The 19,275-nt window shown below is 45.7% G+C and overlaps 1 long non-coding RNA gene across 2 annotated transcripts; it reads left to right on the forward strand.

The window, feature by feature from the left end:
• Positions 1-11,386: 11,386 nt before the first annotated feature.
• Positions 11,387-18,383, forward strand: LOC117287120. Of its 2 annotated transcripts, none has more exons than XR_004518303.1 (3): positions 11,387-11,837; positions 12,863-12,926; positions 18,294-18,383. It is a non-coding gene; the product is annotated as an uncharacterized LOC117287120 (long non-coding RNA). The 2 variants fall into 2 exon arrangements; XR_004518304.1 differs by lacking the exon at positions 18,294-18,383 and adding an exon at positions 13,035-13,116 and having other exon boundaries at positions 11,403-11,837.
• Positions 18,384-19,275: the final 892 nt, after the last annotated feature.

Below are 19,275 nucleotides of genomic sequence, written 5' to 3' on the forward strand. Positions count from 1 at the left end.
CCTCCCCTGGAGCCCTGCGGTGTTGCACGTCCTCCGGGTTCCGGGTCATTTGCAAAATCCCCCACATTCTTCTGATTGGGACCTGCCCACACCAAGCTTTGCTACCTGAGACCCTGGAGCAACCTCAAGTTCCCTAGGTTTACAGAAGGGGAAGTCAAGCAGAGTGGAGCCTCTGGTCACCTGGTTTATTTATTTGTAGTGTGTTCAATGCAGATTCCTTGGCCTCGACCCAGGCCCAGGGAATCTGGCGCTCCTTGGTGGGGCCAGGAATCTGCATTTTTTGGTGAATTTCCGGCTAGTGACTCAAAACACTTAAAGTTCAGGAATCAATGATTGCTCCTGGACACTGAAGTTGGGCGTCCTCCATCCAAATCTTGGCCATGCCATTTTCTAGCCGTGCCTAGTTTTTTGGTTTGGTTTGGGTTTTGTTTTGTTTTAAAGATGAAGCCTCACTCTGTTGTCCAGGCAACTCATGGGTTCATGTGAACCTGAGGAAGAGTGAGATGGGTCAGGGTGAGGCTTGGATACTTGTTGCTTAAAAGGAAAATACCTGATTATTGTCACTGGAGTCCTGTGGAGTGACAGTAGAAGCTGCAGCCTCCTGTCTCAGGAAGTCCTGAGCCCTTCAGAGCACTTAATGGGAGCATAGGGAGCATTCAGCATTCCGCTTAGCCAGGAGTACTGTCAGTGCGGCTCTGAGTGGTGTCTGGACCAGTGCAGAATCTGCTCCCCCCCCCATCAGGCCATCTCCTGCTGGCAGGACTGAGAACCCAACCTCAGGTGCTCCTTGCTCTCTGCCTGCGGTGGGACTTTCACTCCAGTCAATTATTTCAAGACCTTCCCCGCAGAGGTGTCCCACAGTTAAGACCCAGGGCTAGTCCACAATCGCACCCCAGCACCCTGAAGCCTAGGCCTGCCTAGAGCTGCCTCCTTACTTACCTTCGCTTAACCCACCCCTCCAGGGCACTCTGTGAACCATCTTCCTCCTGCCCCAGGGACTTTGTACATGCAAATTCTGCCTGAAATCTACTTATCTTTGGCCCAAGAAAATTCTAAAACTTTCTTTAGAACTCAACCCCAACATCACTTCCTTAAACATTCTTGACACCCACCAACCCCACCAAGGCAAGGTATCTGTCCTCTCTCCTGTCTCATGGAATGTTCCTTTCCTAGTCGTTTCAGTTTGTGAGTACACATTCCTTTATAACTTTGTTTTACTGTTCGACGTACTATAGAATTGACCCTGATTTGGTGTACGGATCTATGAATATTAGCATGTGAATAGATTCATATAATGGCCACCATAATCAGGAAACAGTTTCCTCCTCTCCTCCCCAAATCTCCCTTCCGCTGTCCCTTTATAGTCCCATTTTACCCCACCCCTGATCCCTGGCAGCTGCTGCTCTCTTCTCTGTCACTGTGATTTTCTCTTTTCCAGGATGTCATATAAATGGAATCATACAATTTTATGATTTCACATAACATAATGTTTTTTAGCTGTATCCATGTTGTTGCAGGTATTATTAGTTCATTGCTTTTATTTATTAATAGATTGTATTTCACTATATGAGTATACAGTCAGTTTTTTTATCTATTTACCTATTGAAAGACATCGGATTTTTTTTTTCCAGCTTTTGGCCATTATGAATAGAATTGCCATAAACTTTCATGTACAGATTTTTGTGTAAACCTAAGTTCTTATTTATCTGGAGTAAATAAGTAGGAGTGAGATTTCTAGGTTATATGGTAAGTGTATGTTACGAATTAATTAAAAGAAGGGCCAGGGATTTAGCTCAGTGGTTCTGCTGCCTGACTCACAAGCACAAGGACCCGAGTTTGATCCCTGGTACAAATAATAATAATAATAATAATAATAATTAATTATAAAACTGTCAAACTATTTTCCAGAGTGGCTTTCCATTTTGCATGTCCAACAGAAGTTTCCAGTTGTTCTACAAATAATTAATTAAAACTGTCAAACTATTTTCCAGAGTGGCTTTCCATTTTGCATGTCCAACAGAAGTTTCCAGTTGTTCTACATCCTGGATACTTAAAATTGTTACAATTTTTAATTTCAATCATTCTAATAGGTATGTAATGAATGATATTTTATTGTGGTTTTAATTTACATTTCTCCAATAGCTACTGCTGTTTAATATCATTTCATGTGTTTGGTGTCTGCACATCCTTTTTGGTGAAGTCTCTTTAAGTCTTTTGCTTCTTTTTGTACTTGGATCATCTATTTTCTTACTGTTGAGTTTTAAGAGTTCTTTATGTATTCTGGATACAGTGCCTTTGTCAGATTTGCAGTGTGATTTGCAAATAGAGCCTGCACTTTATCTTGTCATTTTTTTGAAAAAAGTCTTTCACAGTGCAAAAGTCTTTCATTTTAGTAGTGTAATGTATCGGTTTTATCTTTTGTGGGTTATGCTTTTGATGTTAGAACTAAGGATTTTTTGCCTAACCCTAAGGATTTTTTGCCAAAAATCATTAAGGTTTTTCTCTTCTAAAACTTCTGAATAATTTGATGATTTGTTGTTAGGTATGTAAATTTTATAATTGTTCTATCTTTTGCTATATTGAACATTTATTAATATATAATGCCCTTTTATATCCTTTAACCTTTTCTGATTGAAAGTCTTATTTTGTCTGCTCTTTTAATTCCTATTTGCATGGAATAGCTTGGTGTGTGTATGTGTGTGTGTGTGTGTGTGTGTGTGTGTGTGTGTGTGTGTGTAAACCCAGGGCCTCCTGCATGCTAAACATGTTCTACAACTAACCTACTTCCCTGGCCCCTGAAATATATTTTTCTTGTTTTCACTTTCAGTCTCTTTGTCTTTGGATCTAAAGCGAGTCTCTTGTACACAGAATATAGTTGGATCATATTTTTTAATCCATTCCGATATTCTGTTTTGTTGTTGTTGTTTCCTGTACTGGCCTTCATACTGAGCTACACCCCTAACCCTTTTTTATTTTTTTTTTATTTTGAGACAGGGCCTTGCTGTTTTGCTAAGTTGCCCAGGCTTCGTCCTACCTCAGCTTCACAGAGTGCTGGGATTATAGGCATGAGCCATATGCCTGGCTCCAGTCTGTCTTTTGATTGGAGAGTTTAGTCCATTTACATTAGGATAATTACTAACAGGGATTTCACTGTCGTTTTACTATTTGTTTACTAGATACCTATATTGATCCTTATTTTCCACATTACTACAATAGCCACCCCACCACCTGCCAGGAATACAGTACCTTTCAAAACCCTCAGTGTATGCCTGAAACCACAGAGAGTACCAAATACCATAGATAGATACAGAGAGAGAGAGAGAGAGAGAGAGAGAGAGAGAGAGTTTAATTTATAAATTGGGCACAGTAAGAGATTAACACCAATAATAAAATAGAACAATTATAACATACTATCGTACAATCACAGCATCTCATTGTTACCTTTCTTGTGATGCTGTGAGATGACACAGTGCCTCTGTGATGAAGTGAGGTGAATCATGTAGGCACTGTGATGTAATGTTAGGCTACCATGTAGGGCTTACTCTAACACAAGCATTGTGATATTGCCACAGTTGATCTGATAACCAAGATGGTTATTAAGGGCTCAATTTAAAACAAATGAATTAACAATGGAATTTTTCCTTTTAATATTTTTGGACCATAGTTAACCACAGGCAACTGAAATTTCAGAAAACAAAACCACAGATAAGAGGGGTCTGCTGTATCTTCTTTTAAGTTTAGTTGATCTCTGGTGAAATGTTTAAATTCCTTTCTCATTTCTATAGCTATTTTCTTTGTGGTTACTATGGTGATGATAGTTAAATCCTGCAGTTATAATGCTCTTATTTCAATATATACCACTCTAACTTCAATAACATGCAAAAATTCTGTTATTTTGTAGCTTCAACCTACTTTTTTTGTTGATAATACATAATTGTATCTTTATATATTATGTGCCCCAGGGCCGGAGATTTAGCTGAGTGGTTCCACCTCCTGCCTCACAAGCACAAGGTCCTGAGTTCATCACCTATACCAAAAAAAAAAAAAAAAAAAAAAAAAAAAAAAAAAAAAAAAAGGAACTATATTATGTGCCCCAGAATATAAACTGATGTGTCTTTTAAATGTCAGTCTCTCGTGTAAAAAACAAAATGTGAAATTACAAACCAAAGTTATAGTAATACTAGCTTTTAGATTAATTTTTAATTCATCTCATAGCATATAGAAGACAAGTTGAGGGTGTAGCTCATTGGTAGAGTGTAAAATTGTATGAGGCCCTGGCTTCAATCTTAGCAAGCCCTAAAAATTGTTTAAATCATACAGAAAACAAAAAGTTGAGTTACAAATTGTTATAATGCTACCTTTTTTTAATTGGCTACCTATTTACCTTTCTTGAAAGCTTCATTTCTTCATATGATTTCAAGTTACAGGCTAGTGTTTATTTCACTTTGAAAGGTAAACTTGAGTTTTTTGTGTTTTGGAATTTTGTTTTTAGAAACGTTTCATCATGTTGCCCAGGCTGGCCTCTAACTTCTGGGCTCAAGTGCCACCTGCCTCAGCCTCCTGAGTAGTTAGTATAATAGGCCCATGTCACTGTGCCCATCTCCCAAGCAGTTTTTAAAGAATAGGCATAGGTAATAAATTCCCTTAGATTTTTGTCTACCCAGATTTACCCAATAGAGGATTCTTGTTTGATGGGGTTGGGGTTTTTGGTTTGATTTGTTTATTTGTTTTGCTTTGGCTCGGTTTGGTTTTTGGTTTTTTAAATACTTTAAATATATTGGCTCACTGCCTCTGTCTTCCACAATTTCTAATAAGAAACCTGATAATCTTATTAAGTATCCCTTGGCTTGTGAGTCATGTCTCTCTTGGGGTTTTCAAGATTGCCTTTTGCTTTTTTAATTTAAAATTTTATTTTATTTATTTGTTATTAGTATATGTTTGCTATTTGTATTATGTAATGTTTACATGCACTGTAGAGTAAGCACATGTGCTTAGCGTATCTTAATTCTTCTTATTTCCCTTTCCCTCCCTTAGTCCCTTGACTTTGGCTTTTCAGGATTCACCCCACCCCCTCCCCTGTACTAGGTATGGAACTCAGGGCCTTATGCTTGTGAGGCAGGCACAGAGCAATCCCTGGCCCTGGGTTTTCAGAATGTGATTTTAATGTGTTTGGGTGTAGGTCCCTGCCTCCATCTTGCCTGGACTTCATTGAGCTACTTGGATGTTTATATCCATGTCTTTCATCAACCTTGGGGCTTTTCAAGCAGTATATCTTTAGATATTCTCTCTGCCCCTTTCACTTTCTCCTCTCCTTCTGAGACTTGTAGAATATATATGTTGGTTTACTTGATGGTGTCCAACAGGCCCATGAAGCTTTGTTCACTTTTCTTCAATCTGTTTTCTTGCTGTTTTTCAGACTCGGTCATTTCTATCATCTAATCTTCAAGTTTGCTGATTCTTTCTTCTAATTCCACAAAACTATCTTTGAATACTACTAGTGACTTTTTCATTTTAATGTACTCTTCAGTTCCATAATTTCTTTGTTTCAAGTTCTTAATATTTATCTTGTTTGTCCTTCCTTTTCTTTGGACTCTCTCCATGCCTTTTGAGTTCTCTGCACATCTCTAAGACAGTTGCTTTAAAGTCTTTGTCTAATAGATCTGCTTTCAGGTCATTTTGTTTTGTAATAGGCCATGCTTTTCTGATTATTTGTATTTCTTGGGGTTGTGTTGTTGTTGTTGTTGAAAACTAGACATTTCAATTTAATAATATGATAGCTGGAAATCAAATTCTGCTTCACCAAGGTTTGATGGTTTCCTTACTGTTTTTTGTTTGGGTTTTTTGTTTCGGTTTTGGTTGTAGGCTGTAGGCTGTCTGCCCGCTAAAGATCAGCCAGAGGTATAAACTTAAATCTTCTCAGTATCCCCACACACACAGCCTTTCCTTTGGCATGTGCAGGTACTAATTTTCCTTATATAATGCAAATATGTGATTGTTTCTTTAATATTCTTTAATGTCTTGCTCCCAACAGTGGCGGAAAAGAGAGAAATGAGTGAGGGAGGTATAAGAAAGCCCTCTGGCTCTTTAAGTTCCACGGAAGTCACTTCAGCTGGAGGGAGACATGCTTAAATAATGGGGAAAGCTTCAACAGTGGCCTCTTCATCACCGTCTACACCAGTGATCAGAACTAGACACCAGAGCACAGATAGCGATATTTGGAAGACAGGATCCTTTTGCCCCCCTGGCTCCCACAAGCTGTGTGCAGGCTGCTCCAAGAATGTGCACAGCTGCTGCCACAGGGCTGGGGTGGAGGGTGGGTAGCTGCTACTGTGCTAAGAGCTGAAATTAACCAAAACTCACAGTATATGTCCCAGCCTTGCCTTGGAAATTCCAAGCCTTCAGTAGTTTCCAGAGCTCCAAAAGAGTTAATAAGACAGGTTCTGCTAGTACAATTGTTATCTTGCAGGGGAGACAGATGCGGAGCTTCGTCTCCTTCCATGTTCCTAGAAGCCTCCTCTAAAATTCGGTGCGTCCTACTCTGCTACCTTCCCAAGTCCTCTTCTAATGCTCTTGTGTTTTACATGTATATCTATGACCCATATAAGATGTGAGATGTACATTCATGTTCATAATTTTTTGGTCATGGATGTTCATTTCCAGCACTGTTTGTTGAAGTCTTTCATTTCTCCATTGAATTTTCTACCTGTCTAAAAAGCAAATGACCATACTTGCATAGACCTCTTTATTCTGTTATGTTGATCTGTGTGTCCGTGTATCCTTTTGCCAATACCAATACTGTAACTGTATATTAAATTTTAAAACTAAGTGGTGTAATTCTTCCAAATTTTTCTTACTTTTTTGAAGTTGTTTTAGCTATTCTAGTTCCTTTGCCTTTTTATATAAATTTCAGAATCAGCTTTTCAAATCTACCCCCCCAAAAAAAAATCTCTTGGGGGCTGTGGATATAACTGAGTGGTAGACCATGGCATGGCATGTACATGGCCTTGAATTTGATATCCAGCACAGCACAGGGGGGGAAAATCCTGCTGAGATTTTTATTGGAAATGCATTAACTCAATTCAGGGAAAAATGACATTTTTACTATGTTGAGCCTTCTAATCTATGAACATGATATGTCTATTTATTTAGGCCTCTTTGATGATTTGGGAGAGAAGAGTGCTGGAGAATGACCCCAGGGCCTCGTGCATTCTAAGAACAAACTCTGCAACTGAGCTAAAACCCCAGGCCCTCTTTGGTTTCCTTAGTCGGTGTTTTATAGCTTTTAGTATTGGCCTACATATATTGTTAGGTTTATACCTCACGTTTCCTATTTTTAACCCAGGACCTTTTTTAACCAGGGCCTTTGCACTGAGTTACATCCCTAGCCTTTAAAAGAAATTATTTTGAAACAAGATATCACTAAATTACTAAATTGCTCAAGCTGGGCTGAATTCTGCAGTCCTCCTGTCTCAGCCTCCCAGAATGCTGGGATCACAAGTATGTGCTCTAACACCCGGCATATTATAATTTTTCTTAAATCTTGGTTTCCAGTTGTTCATTTCTGAGTTTATGGAAATACAGTTGATTATTGTCTTTCGTCTCCTTTGATCTTATAAGAGCCACTTAAATTGTGTAAGGGCTTTTTGGTAGATTCCTTGGGAATTTTGATGTTGTTGTTTTTAGTATAGAGAAGCATGTAATCTACAAACAGATTTAACTTAATTTCTTTCTTTCTAACTTTATTCATTACTGATGTTGAATAGGTATAGTAAGGGTAAATGTTCCTGGTCCTAGGGGGAAAACATTCTGTCTTCCACCATTAAATAAATATGATTCATTGACAGTTTTTTTGTGTTCATTTACTTTTTTAACATCTCTCTTTCTTTAGACCAGGACAAATGCTCAATGAAAACAGGACCTCTCTTCCCAATTCACCCCATGGTGCTTGGCTTAGTGCCCAGCACACACTAGGTCTTCAGTAAGTATTCAGATGTAATATTTGTTTACTCAGTTAACTTAGCCAACTACAGCCACTGTCCTTTCTTTTTTTTCTTTTTCTTTTGGTACCGGGGATTGAACTCGGGTCCTTGAGCTTGCAAGGCAGGCCACCGAACCGCTGAGCTAAATCCCCGGCCCCTGCCACTGTCCTTTTTGACAGACAACAGAGGACTTGGCAGAACATGCACAGACATCATGAAAAATAATCTTACAATAAATATCCCGGCAGATCCAGCTAGGCACTGGCCCCATAGAGGTGACTATTTTAAGCTGCAGAGCATTTATAGATCAGCTTTCTAGCAAGCCTCACTATGTCAAAGCATTTATCTATGAGAAATAGATGACTGCAGTAAAGTAATTATTTTAGATCGAGAGCATTCCATTCCTAAAGGGAATTTAAACAAAAAGCTCTCCACTCTGAAAAACAGGGGCTTTCTGGGTAAAGAATCCCACTGCTCTGAAATCTTGGGCCCTCAGATGGGTGGGGTTGTTTTGCTAAATTTATTTCAGCCACTTATAGAAACAGAAGGGGAAAGAGGGGCGGGGGTGGCTGCGTGCTCACCCCCACTGGCTCTGGAATATTAATATCTGCTAGGCCCAGCTTTTATTTAGGTTTTGTCTTAACTCTGGGGGGCTGGAGAGGCAGGCAGGCAGGCAGGCAGGCAGCAATAATATCTTGCAACTTCGGAGCTGCAGTTTCTACCTTTCTCCCCAAATACTTCCTGGCAGGCAGAGCCAAAGCCAGCCCACTGTCCCCTGTCTCACCTTGGGACAGCCAGAGGGTGCCTTGTCTGCTACACTCACTGACACCAAGCACTGTGCCAGGCCTCTCTGCAGCCACACCCTGGCACCTGTGGCATCAGCTTGTCCCCCACTCCAAGGAGAGACAGCGAGAGGGGGAAGAGGGTGGGAGAGAGAGAAAGAGATCATCTGTTTGCTCTCTTTCTGGCACAGTTATGGGTCTCAGGGAGACTGGAGTTTCATCCCTGGTCCCCATCCAGACCCCCTACCCAGTCCTGAATATCCACCCTCCAGCCAGTCCGTGCTTGAACTTCAGGGATTTGGGGGTAACAAAGCCCTTTTTAACCCTGTCTACCTCCCCTGCAGCCTCCCCAAAGCATTGTACACACATTCTTCTTTGTCCCGGATACCTGATCGGTCTCTTCTGACACATCTCTGACCTATTAATAGAAAAAGAATTTGAAATGGAACCATTATATTGCTTTTTTAAAACCAAATTCTTGAATTTAGCTCAAATGGGGGAAACTGAGGCACGGGGCAGGGAGGAAACAGCATGTGACCTGTACCCAACGGGGATAGGAGAGATCAAAGTTCAGCCCTTGCCTGGCTCTCGGAGGTTCCCAGCTGTGCTGGAAGGAGCAAGGAGCAGAGGAAGACGGGTCTGTGTGGGAGCTTGCTGCTTAGGCTGCCAGCCTTGGAGGTGGACGGAGCAGGCACACACAAGGAATCTCAAAAATCTGCTGGACTCAAGACTAGAGTAACTGCATGCGGATACAGACCTGTACTTCACACCGTACCTGGGCATGGGACCCCAAATGGCAGTTTGGCTCCTTGGCAAACTCCCATTCCCTAGGTCACCAAAGAAGAGCGGAGGAACATCTACCCTTTCCTTCTGTCCCCTGGGGGGAAGACTGAGTAGGGACTTATGGGAAGGAGGCAGGGTGGCCTGGGCAGAAAAGGAGAGAAGCCCAATATGAGGCTAGATCCCAGGGCTTTTCACATGCCGAGCACTGAACTCCACTCCAGCCCCAGGGAGTTTTTGCCCTAAACTGAGTGGTTGGATCAAGAGTGTCACAAATACTAGTAAACTGCGAAGTACTCTCCTCCCTCCCCATCAGCCTATTTGATTTGGAAGGTGTCCCCATTACTCTAGCAAGCCTGGGGCGTGGCAGACCCATCCTAGGGAACCTTTCCTTTGATAAGCAGGAAACAACACCACCACCCCCTCCAGCCAGAGCAGGGATGGACAGCTCTTGGAGAGTCACTCTGGACAGCCGGCGAACGGAGCAGCTGGACCTTTGCCGTGGTCCTGTGACCTCTTCTGTGCTGAGTTTCTCCCGCCAACTGCGCTCTCCACCCTAGAGGGACTGTGGGCCCCCAAACCGGGGCCTGCCCTTGTCTGGCTAAAGGCAACCAGATCTGCCGCAGCTGCTGGGTAAGAGAACAAGCTCACACAGGGACCAGGGAAGCAGCTGGGGAAGGATTCCTGCCAGCCCGGGGGTGTAAATATTTATACAGTGCGGTGCGTGGGAAGAGGCAAGGCGGGAGAAGGGGCAGGAACGCAGAGGCACAGACGCTGCCATGGACGGGTTGAAGGAGCCTGCGCTGTGGGCTCAGCTAAGAGCCAGGCGCTGTGTGGGATGGAGAGAGAGGATGCCAGGATCCTAATCCTCACCTGCATTCCTACATCAAAGAGCCTGGATCTCGGCCCCCGCTGTCCTGCCAGTGTGAGAAACAATTGGCAGAAAATGTATCTCCTCTCCTATAGTCATTACCTATGTTGAATCTGTGCTACATACAATATTTTATACCAATATAAGTACGATAGGTACAGGGAAGGAAGCTGTGCCTTGAATCAGACAGACACCAAGTCCACAGGGCCAGGGCTTCGGACCTGGGGACTCTTGAGGCTCATGGTGTCCTTAAGGATTTATCAGACCCCAGGCGATGGAATCCAGAAGTGATGGCTTAAAAAATGTAAGCAAAATTTAAAATACAAGAAAAGATGTCTGTCAAGCTTTTGGAACAGTAGCACTTTCTAAAGTGGCAGAGCACATTTACCTGGGTGGTGACGGTGACGGAGAGGGTGACGATGATGAGCCAATGAGATCTGGAAAGTGTGCCATGGAACTGGCCCTCGGGCACTTCCTGAGAGCACACAGGGCCGTCCAGTGGTGCGAGTGGGTGCTCCCCCAGTGTGGCTCAGCGACAAGGGCCCCCAGCCCGAGTTCTGACCCCACCGCCCCCTGGGCTGGGCCTGCTGAGGACTCAGCCCTGGGAGCGGACAGCCAGATGGGCTCCAGTCGATTTGCCTCAGACAGCTGGGGAACAGGGCTGAGGCCACTCCCCTGCCACTCCGGACAAGGAGGAGTGCAGCTTTAACTTCTAGGATTTCTCTGCTCCGGCACTCATCACGCTGTCTGCATCAGCACCAGGCCTGAGCTTCAGGGTCTCCCGCAGGTGGAGTTGGTGTTGCTCCCCAGTCGCCAGCACCATAGCGACCCTACAGGTACCAGCCTCTTCCGGCACCCCCTGCATCACAATGCCCACTGGCCAAGGGTGGGATCTTTGGGAAGCAAGGACTTTGTATTGGAAAATAGCTGCTGTGTCCCCAGAAGATAGAACTGTATGCCAAGCCAACTTCCCCCTCAGAGCAAGGATCGAAAGCTACCCAGGTTAGCCCAAGTAGACCTCACGCTGCCACCCCCGCCCTCGCCCCAGCCAGGAGCTCTGTAAGTGACGCATTCCCAGTGGCCTCCCTGAGTGCCCACCTTCCAGGGTAGAACCTGGTCACCTGCCCCAACCCTCCCAGAGGACAGATTCCACTGCCTCCCCAGCAGTGGGACCGGGGCCGCACTGAGGAGGACAGGCCATCTGCCCAGCCCCTCCCGAAGAAGTGCCTCTTCCAGGGCACTGGGCTGGGAGGAGCATCTTCAGGCACCCAAGACCTCCGCTGCCACGGCTCTGCCTGCCGGCTGTGGCCTCCTCTCTGCCAGCACTGCTTAAACAGATGAATAAAAATAAAAGCCACGTGGCCCATGGAGAGATGTAGGGAAAAGAACCGTAGTTGAAGAGGAGGGAAAACGCAACACAAAACGGTAAGCAAGGGAGATTGAACCCTAGCTAGCACTGAACAAAGAGGGGGGAGGGAGGAAAGAGAGAAGAAAAGAAAATTAACGAGAAATTTTAAAAACTGACAAATCATTTAGGAATCTAAATATGAAACAAGACAGGCCAAGAGTAAAAAATCATGCTAAGAGAGTAGAAGGAGGTGAGGAGGGCAACTGGGAAAGATAAGAGGGGAAGGCAGTTATAAATCTTCCGAAAGGAGAAAGGAATGTAAACGCAAGCATCAGGAAAACAAAACAACTTCTTTAAGAGACCCAGGAGAAAAGAGGATGCAGCAGTGAATTTGAAACAATGGCTCTGATCCTCAACCAGATCACTCATGTTCTGGATGCCTACAACTGAGTCTTACATTTTTGTAGATTTCAGCCTCTTCCAAACACTGAGCAAGGACTGCCTTAGAAAAGTAAGCTCCTTTCTTGCCTTTGCTCTTCCTGTCATTCTGCCAGCTCACCACCACCATCAGAATTTGCAGTGAGGACTAGTCTTCTGGGACAAAGCCAAAACAGTCCTTGTCACCCCAGAACGTGACAGGAGTGCTAGGGTTGTGTGACCAGCTTGCATCTTCTGAGGAGAGGTCTGTCCCGGCCGCCTCCCTGTGTGCAGGGCTGGCCTAACCTACAGGCCCCCACACCTGGGAAGGCAGGGCTCCTTACGGATTGGCATGCCACCTCTAGGCAAAGCCAGGGACTTCCTGGCAATGCAACTTCTGGAAACAGCTTAGGGGCCTTAAATGAATTTCCAGGCACTCCCAAGGGGACCTAAGATAGCTCGTTTTCCCCTTGCTGTGGTTGGAAGGTTTCGGAAGTTCACCCTCAGTGCTTCACGGGCACAGATCCTACAAAGATTAGCCCGTTCCCTCAGAGCTGGGCTCCCTCCATGCTGCGGCCTCTCTTCCTTCTGTGGGTCTGTCACAACCTTGCTTCCACGTCTGCTTTGGTTTTTCCAATTCCCGTGCTTAGCAAACCCACCTCTGCTCATCCCTCCACCTCCCTAGGGCAGCAGGAGCTGGGCAAAAGATGAAGTAAACCAAGACGTGATCAAGAAGAGAAGCAAAAGAGGTAAAAATGAGGGTTTGGTGCCAGGTTTGGCGTGCCCAAGCCGTCTTCAGTGGGTGAGGCCTAATTCACAGGTGGCTCAAGAAGCCACTTAACACTGATCCCTCACAGTTCAGCCAAGGTGAAGCCACGCGGGCTGATTCTGATCAATAGAGACGAAGAAAACACGGTCCACGCGAACCCTCCTCCCTCCAAGAATTCTTAATTTTCCCCAATTCTGTACATTCCATGTCATGTTTCTTTTCTACCAGAATCCAAGAGATGGGGCCAGAAGTATCAAAGAGATAATGTCTGGGTTGTAGCCTTACACGCTTAACCCACTTCCCATCCCTGCTAACATTCAAACCTGTCAGTCTTATAATCCTTGACCCAAAGTATTAGTTAACCATGAAAAAAGACAATCCAGGAAATTAGAGGCTGAATGACCTAAAATGTATTCCATTCTACTGAGCTAATCTCCTAAGAAGGGTGTGTGTAAGTCTCCTCTGTTCTGGAAGATGCAAACAGAGCAGAAAAAATGCACGGTGACTGCAGATCTCAACTTGTCATGATTTGTCCTCAAAAGAAAAGGGACTGGTCCTAGACCCAGTTGCCTCCTAGTTCCTTAAACAGGGTTCTTAAACATTTGGGGATCAGTCTGTCACAAGCAACAAGTCATGTTCAGGCTGCCGTTGAAATCTTGCCATTGCCAGCTCCAAGGTAGGCGAGGAGCCTACCTGCCCTCCCTCCTTTCCGTGAACGACAGCAACCACGGTCTCTCGGGATGGCTGTGAGGACAGATGAGTGAAGCTCTTGGCACGCCATCTGATCAGTGCACCCCCTGCCCCCGAAACCCAGTCAACTTTTGTTGTACGTTAAGCAGCAATTGGCAGGACCAGGAAGGAGGCTGGAGGCCCCACAAAGTGATTCCACGGAGCCACTGGAGCATAGGAAAGTATCCCAAGCAAGAGAGAGAAGAGGATCCCAGAGGAGTCCCAGGCAGCTGGTGGGCAGAGCATTGGACGGGGAAGCCAAGGACAGCCCCTCGCAGCCAGGCGTCTGTGTGGGTGGGAGGACACAGGGGGCTTCGCTCCAGTCTCCCCTCATTAGCTCGATGCGGCTGCACCCTACCCTGGCCTGTGTTCCTGCCCACGTGGAACTCAGCCCAGTCTGACCGAGGGAGCTGCTGAAGTGATCACGGCTCTCAGAGACCGGATCATGGGGCTTTGCTGCCCAGACTCAGAAATCTCCCCTTCCGAAATGGGCCACACTGTGAGAATATGACTAAAATGCGGAGAAATTCTTACTTTAAGGCTTTTTCTTTTCCTTTGAACAAACAGAAAAACAGAGTTCAGAAACAGTTCTGGAAATCTGAACACTAACTTGGTAATGTTTAAGGGATATTAGTGATTTTTAGGTGAAATAATGTGGCTAAATGTAACGCGCCTGGTTTTTAGATACATCCTGAAATACAGATAGCAAAGTGAAATGATCTGCCATATAGGGTTTACTTTGAAACTGTACGTGAGAGGGGTTGCGGGTGTAGCTCAACATAGAGCTCCTGTCTACAATGCAAAACAGACAAACAAACAAACCTGTAGCAGAGGCAGCTCGGAGCGGCGAGTAAACCCAAAGAAGTGAGCTGCTGGGGCTGCGGCCAGGACTTCATCTTCCTACTCTGACTCCTGCATGTTTAAAATTGTAATTAAAATGTTTTTAGTTCATAAAAACTGAAACACTTTTGACTGAATGATTCTGGTCGTCCTATTCTTGCAACACAGTATCTACTTCCTAAAGATATGCTTTTGGAGGAAAGAGAAAGTTCTGTTAGGAGGGAAAGAGGACAGACCTCGCTAGGGTCAGAAGAGCTCTTTTCTTTCCCCTCCCTCCCTTCCTTCCTTCCTTCATTTCTCTTTTTCTTTCCCTCCCTTTCTTTCTTTCTTTCATTTTTCTTTTATTTCTGTGAAAATTTTATCTTGAGACAGTGTCTGCTAAACTGCCCCGACTGGCCTTGAGCTTGCAGCCCTCCTGCCTCTGAGGAGCTGGGATTACAGGAATGAGCCATCCACTCCAGCAGAGGACCTTAAACCCCTTTCCATATCTGTGTGAAAGCCACAAGAGGGGCTTCCTGGGCTGGGAAAAATCTTGACAGGGCCTGGTGTCCATGTTTACACTGCTGTAAAGCTCAGGGAAAATTATTTCAAATTTTGTTTTAAAGCATTTTAAATCAATGAACTTTCTTCCCCTCAGCAGATAGCCACTGTACTAGTAGGAGAACCCTCGGCCTCCCTTACCTTCCTCCGTTCCACGAGAAAAGGGGCGACTCATTCTACCCCACTTGGAGGTGTCCAGCACCTACCCCTACTAAGCGTGGCTACCTGCTGGGGCCGATGAGGCTTTCTGTAGATTGCAGCCCTGGCCTCTGAGGACCACAGTACAGAGCACCGCATATGGTGTACTCTGAATTGTAAGTGCTTTTCTTCCTTTCTCTCTCCCTCTCCCTTCTCCTCTCCTTTCTTCCCTCTCTGGCAGTACTGGGGATTGAATGCAGGGCATTCACACAGAGCAAAACCTTCAGCCCTCTTTAAAAGACATGTTTTGCGGGGTCACTAAGTTGCCCAGGCTGGCACCTTCCTGCCTCAGCTTCCCAGGGTGTTCCACCATCCCCAGCCAGATGTTCTTCTTAAACATCCAAATTAAATACAAATCAAAACACACTACTCCAAAAACTTTCTGAGCTGAGAATCCTGCCAGATTCAGAGAAGCCGCGGCCATCATCTTCCCTGAGGAGCCAGTGCTCTGGAAGGAACAGGCCACCTGGGGTGGGATACACAGCCTTCTCTGGGGCCCAATGAGACGGAGATGAGTCGGGCACCTCGTATACCAGCCATGGCTTTGAGTGGCAGAGTGCCCCTGTCCCCCAAGAAAGCAGATCCGTGGCAAATCAACGCATTCCCAAAGGTGGGGTTTGGGGTTCACTAACAGCTGGCCCTGTATTTACTTTATTGTATTTTTTTTTTTTTTTTTTTTTACCAGGGATCGAACTCGGGATCTTGCACTTGTGAGGCAGGCAGCAGATCCAGAGCTAAATCCCAGCCCTTGGCCCTGTATTTAGCAACAGCTCTGCAAAAGGAGCAGGTTACAGGCCAGCAGTCAGTGATGGCCTCCAGACACCAGGGGGCAGAACATCACTTCCAGTCGGTTCCCACAGCAAGCAGGGAGGGCATCCCAGGAGAGGTGGGAGGCCTGCTCTGCCAGTTGCCTCAGGTAAGGTGATAAGTGGCTTCCTTCCACACAAGTTTCAGCCACAAAACTCACCGTTGACAAGGGAACTCAAGCAGTTTGTCCAGACTGTTGACGTAGCAACCAAGCTGTCTTTGGGTCCCTGCACTGAGGCCTGCTGCCAGACACGGGGGGATGTGCCACTCTGCAGGATCCTGGAGGGGCTGAAGGGCAACAACCAGCCCCCTGCTCTCTGTGCCTCTGTCCCAAGGATGAAATGGAAAGAAGGAGGAGAGCCCAAGACAAAGCTGGAAAGTTCTCAAAAGGTCCTTGAGGAAAGCAGCACTGAGCCCACCAAGGAGACACCATGAACAAAGCTCACTGTCCCGAGCTCAGAAAAGTTATGAAAAAGAGTTACCACTAAGTCAAGCACAGTGACTGTAATCTCAGCACTCTGGGAGGCTGAGGCAGAAGGATCACCGGTTGAAGCCCAGCCTGGACAACTTAGCCACTTAGCAAGACTGTGTCTCAAAAGTAAAATATAAAAGGGCTGGAGATTTTGTTCAGTGTAAGGGCGCTGGGTTTCGTTCCTAGTAGGGGAGGGAGGGCAGCGGCACTGAAATTAGTGGCAGGTGTGTCTGAGGACTATTGCTGAGCTTTGAACCCTTTAGAAATCTTGTGACAGATGAATTGGTAGAGATGGCATCTAGTGGGCAAAGAACAATACTGGAGTGGGAACATAAGGAACCATAATCATCAGGATAGAAGCCTTGGGATGAGTTTTAATGATGCAAGTTCAGCAGACATCCCTGTCCCCACTCCTGTTTTATACTATGACATAAAAATTGGGTCATGTATGTTTTCATATTAAACTTTTTGTTAAACTTCTGTAATAGCCCTGACCTCACCTGGAAGAAAAAGGAAAAAAAAAAAAAAAAAAAAAAAAAAAAAAAAAAAGCCCTTGGGCTTTGGGACCTTTGAAATGTGTTGGTGAGATTATCCTAAGCTTTGGAAAGCTGGGAAAGGCTCCTGGCCCCAGAGCAGAAAGCCACCTCTGACTGTGAGACCTTAGTGCAGGGACTAACAGCCAGGCTCTGCAGCCAGAATGCTTGGGTTCAAATCTCTGCTATTTAGTAGCAGTGTAATATTGGGTCAGTGACTTAGCCCTGCTTCTTCCTCTGTAATATGAGGCTGACAATAGCCCTACAGGGCAGAGTAGTTGCTTAGAACAGTAGAAAGCCCTCAATAAATTTAATTTAACCAAAGTTCCTCCTCAGCCCAATGAGGATGTGCTACAACGAACCCCATGGGGTTCTAGAAGTCAACATGCTGCAACATGGGAAAGCAGCTGAAGGAAATGGAAAGTTTTCACAGGAAGCAGTCCAGAGAAACATGTACAGAATGCTGATCTCAATACAGTCCTGGAATCCCAAAGATTTGTGCCTGTATCCATCAGAATGTAATTCTTGGAGGCCACCAGGCCATGGAGGTTGTGTCTGGAATGGGAATTGCTTTACCTGGTTTTGCCCTGGAGGGGTGGAGAAGACAGTGGGTTTTTTGTGGGATAAGCAGAAGACATCCCTCCAATCCAGCTGTTCTTACTGAGTACATCAGCCAGTGGCTGCCCATGGGGAACAGGTGGGCAGGCCCAGGCAAGCCACCCCTTCCTAGGCCAACTCCTGCTTGTAAGGAGCTGGCCTCCAGCCTCAGAGCAGGAATGGCTTCTGTGGACAGGGAGGAGAGGGTTAAGTGGGTTCTGGGCTCAGCAGCTATAAACAGTGAGCCAAGGGAGGGAGGGAGCTGACACAGGATGTGGCCTGGGCTCGAGCTGTCTGATTATTAACTTCACTTTTATTTGGAGGGGGATTCGATTCTCTGTTTTACTTCCCATCAAGGAAGTGAAAGCCCAGGTCTCAGAGGGGCCTGGTTTCAAATTGTTTTGTCACAGCTCATTTATTTTTCCTCTTAAATAAATAAGCAAAACCACCTCTTTGTTTTCCCCTTAATGAGGATTCAGCAAATCATCTGCAGGGGAGGCAAGAGTTTTTGGGAGTCCTTCCTTGGACAAGCTTTGGACTTAAGACTTTTAAAAGGAAAAAAAAAGGACCCCACTCCTTTGCTCTTAGTCTTCTCCAAGGTCCTAAACACACTTTGTTTTTTGCCTCCTAGTGAGATCCCCTCCTAGACCTCAAGCCCAGCCAAGGCCCCACAGCTCCACGCCACACGGAGGAAGCCCCACACCGGCTCACACAGGAAGAAGCACCAAGCGTGGGCCTTCGCGGTTAGTCTCCTTGGTTGGGCTCAGACCTATGGTTTGAGTTCCTGTGGCACCCTGACATTTCCACTCAAAATAACTTAGAGCAATTAAACACACAAAAGGATTCCATTACAGAGCTTAAGAAAACACCATTACATGTTCCATTGCCCAAGGTTCAAAACATTTGGGAACTCTTTCCTACACCTAAACCTAGATCAAAACCCATTCAATAATTTCATGGTTCTTTTGCAACAACCCTATCCTGAGTGGCCTAGTCTAGGGCGCAAAGGCCAGGGTCACGTGGGCCCCGCCCAAACAGCAGAGTCCCACAGCAGCTGCCAGGAGTCCCTTAGCAGGCCAAGAAGGGAGCTACAGATTCTGCTGGAAACCGAAGGGGGATCAATAGGCTTCATCTTGAAGGTCTGATGATACTGAGATGGAAGAATATTCTAGAACCTGGAAAATAGCCAAGTTACAGCACCAACACGTACATTAAGCTAGACCTGAGGTGACAGGAGTGGTGGGGCCTGCGGCTCTTCAGACTGCATTCGGCATGGCAGACGGGTGGCCAGTTCTTGGCTGGGAGACTGGTGGGATCTGCCCTGAGCAACAGGACCTGACCCTGGGCCGCCCAACAAAACCTGAAGACCACTGTGACTACTTTTAACTGCCACTAAGCCGGGGCAAAAAGAAAGACGGCGCGGAGACCGAGCCACTCACCAAAGCTCCAGCCCCGCCCTCCTCCTGGCTAAGGGATGGCATTTCCACCCCCACCAACTTGCCAGGGCCTAAACTTTTCTCTAAGTTTTTAGGAATCCCTCCCGTACCCGTGGCATTGCGGCTTCCAACCCCAGGCCCAGCCGGAGCCTCGCGGCCGGACCTCAAGGCCACCGC

This window comes from Fukomys damarensis, unplaced genomic scaffold (assembly GCF_012274545.1).
Source record: "Fukomys damarensis isolate Sample0158 unplaced genomic scaffold, DMR_v1.0_HiC HiC_scaffold_21, whole genome shotgun sequence".
NCBI classification, from domain to species: domain Eukaryota; kingdom Metazoa; phylum Chordata; class Mammalia; order Rodentia; family Bathyergidae; genus Fukomys; species Fukomys damarensis.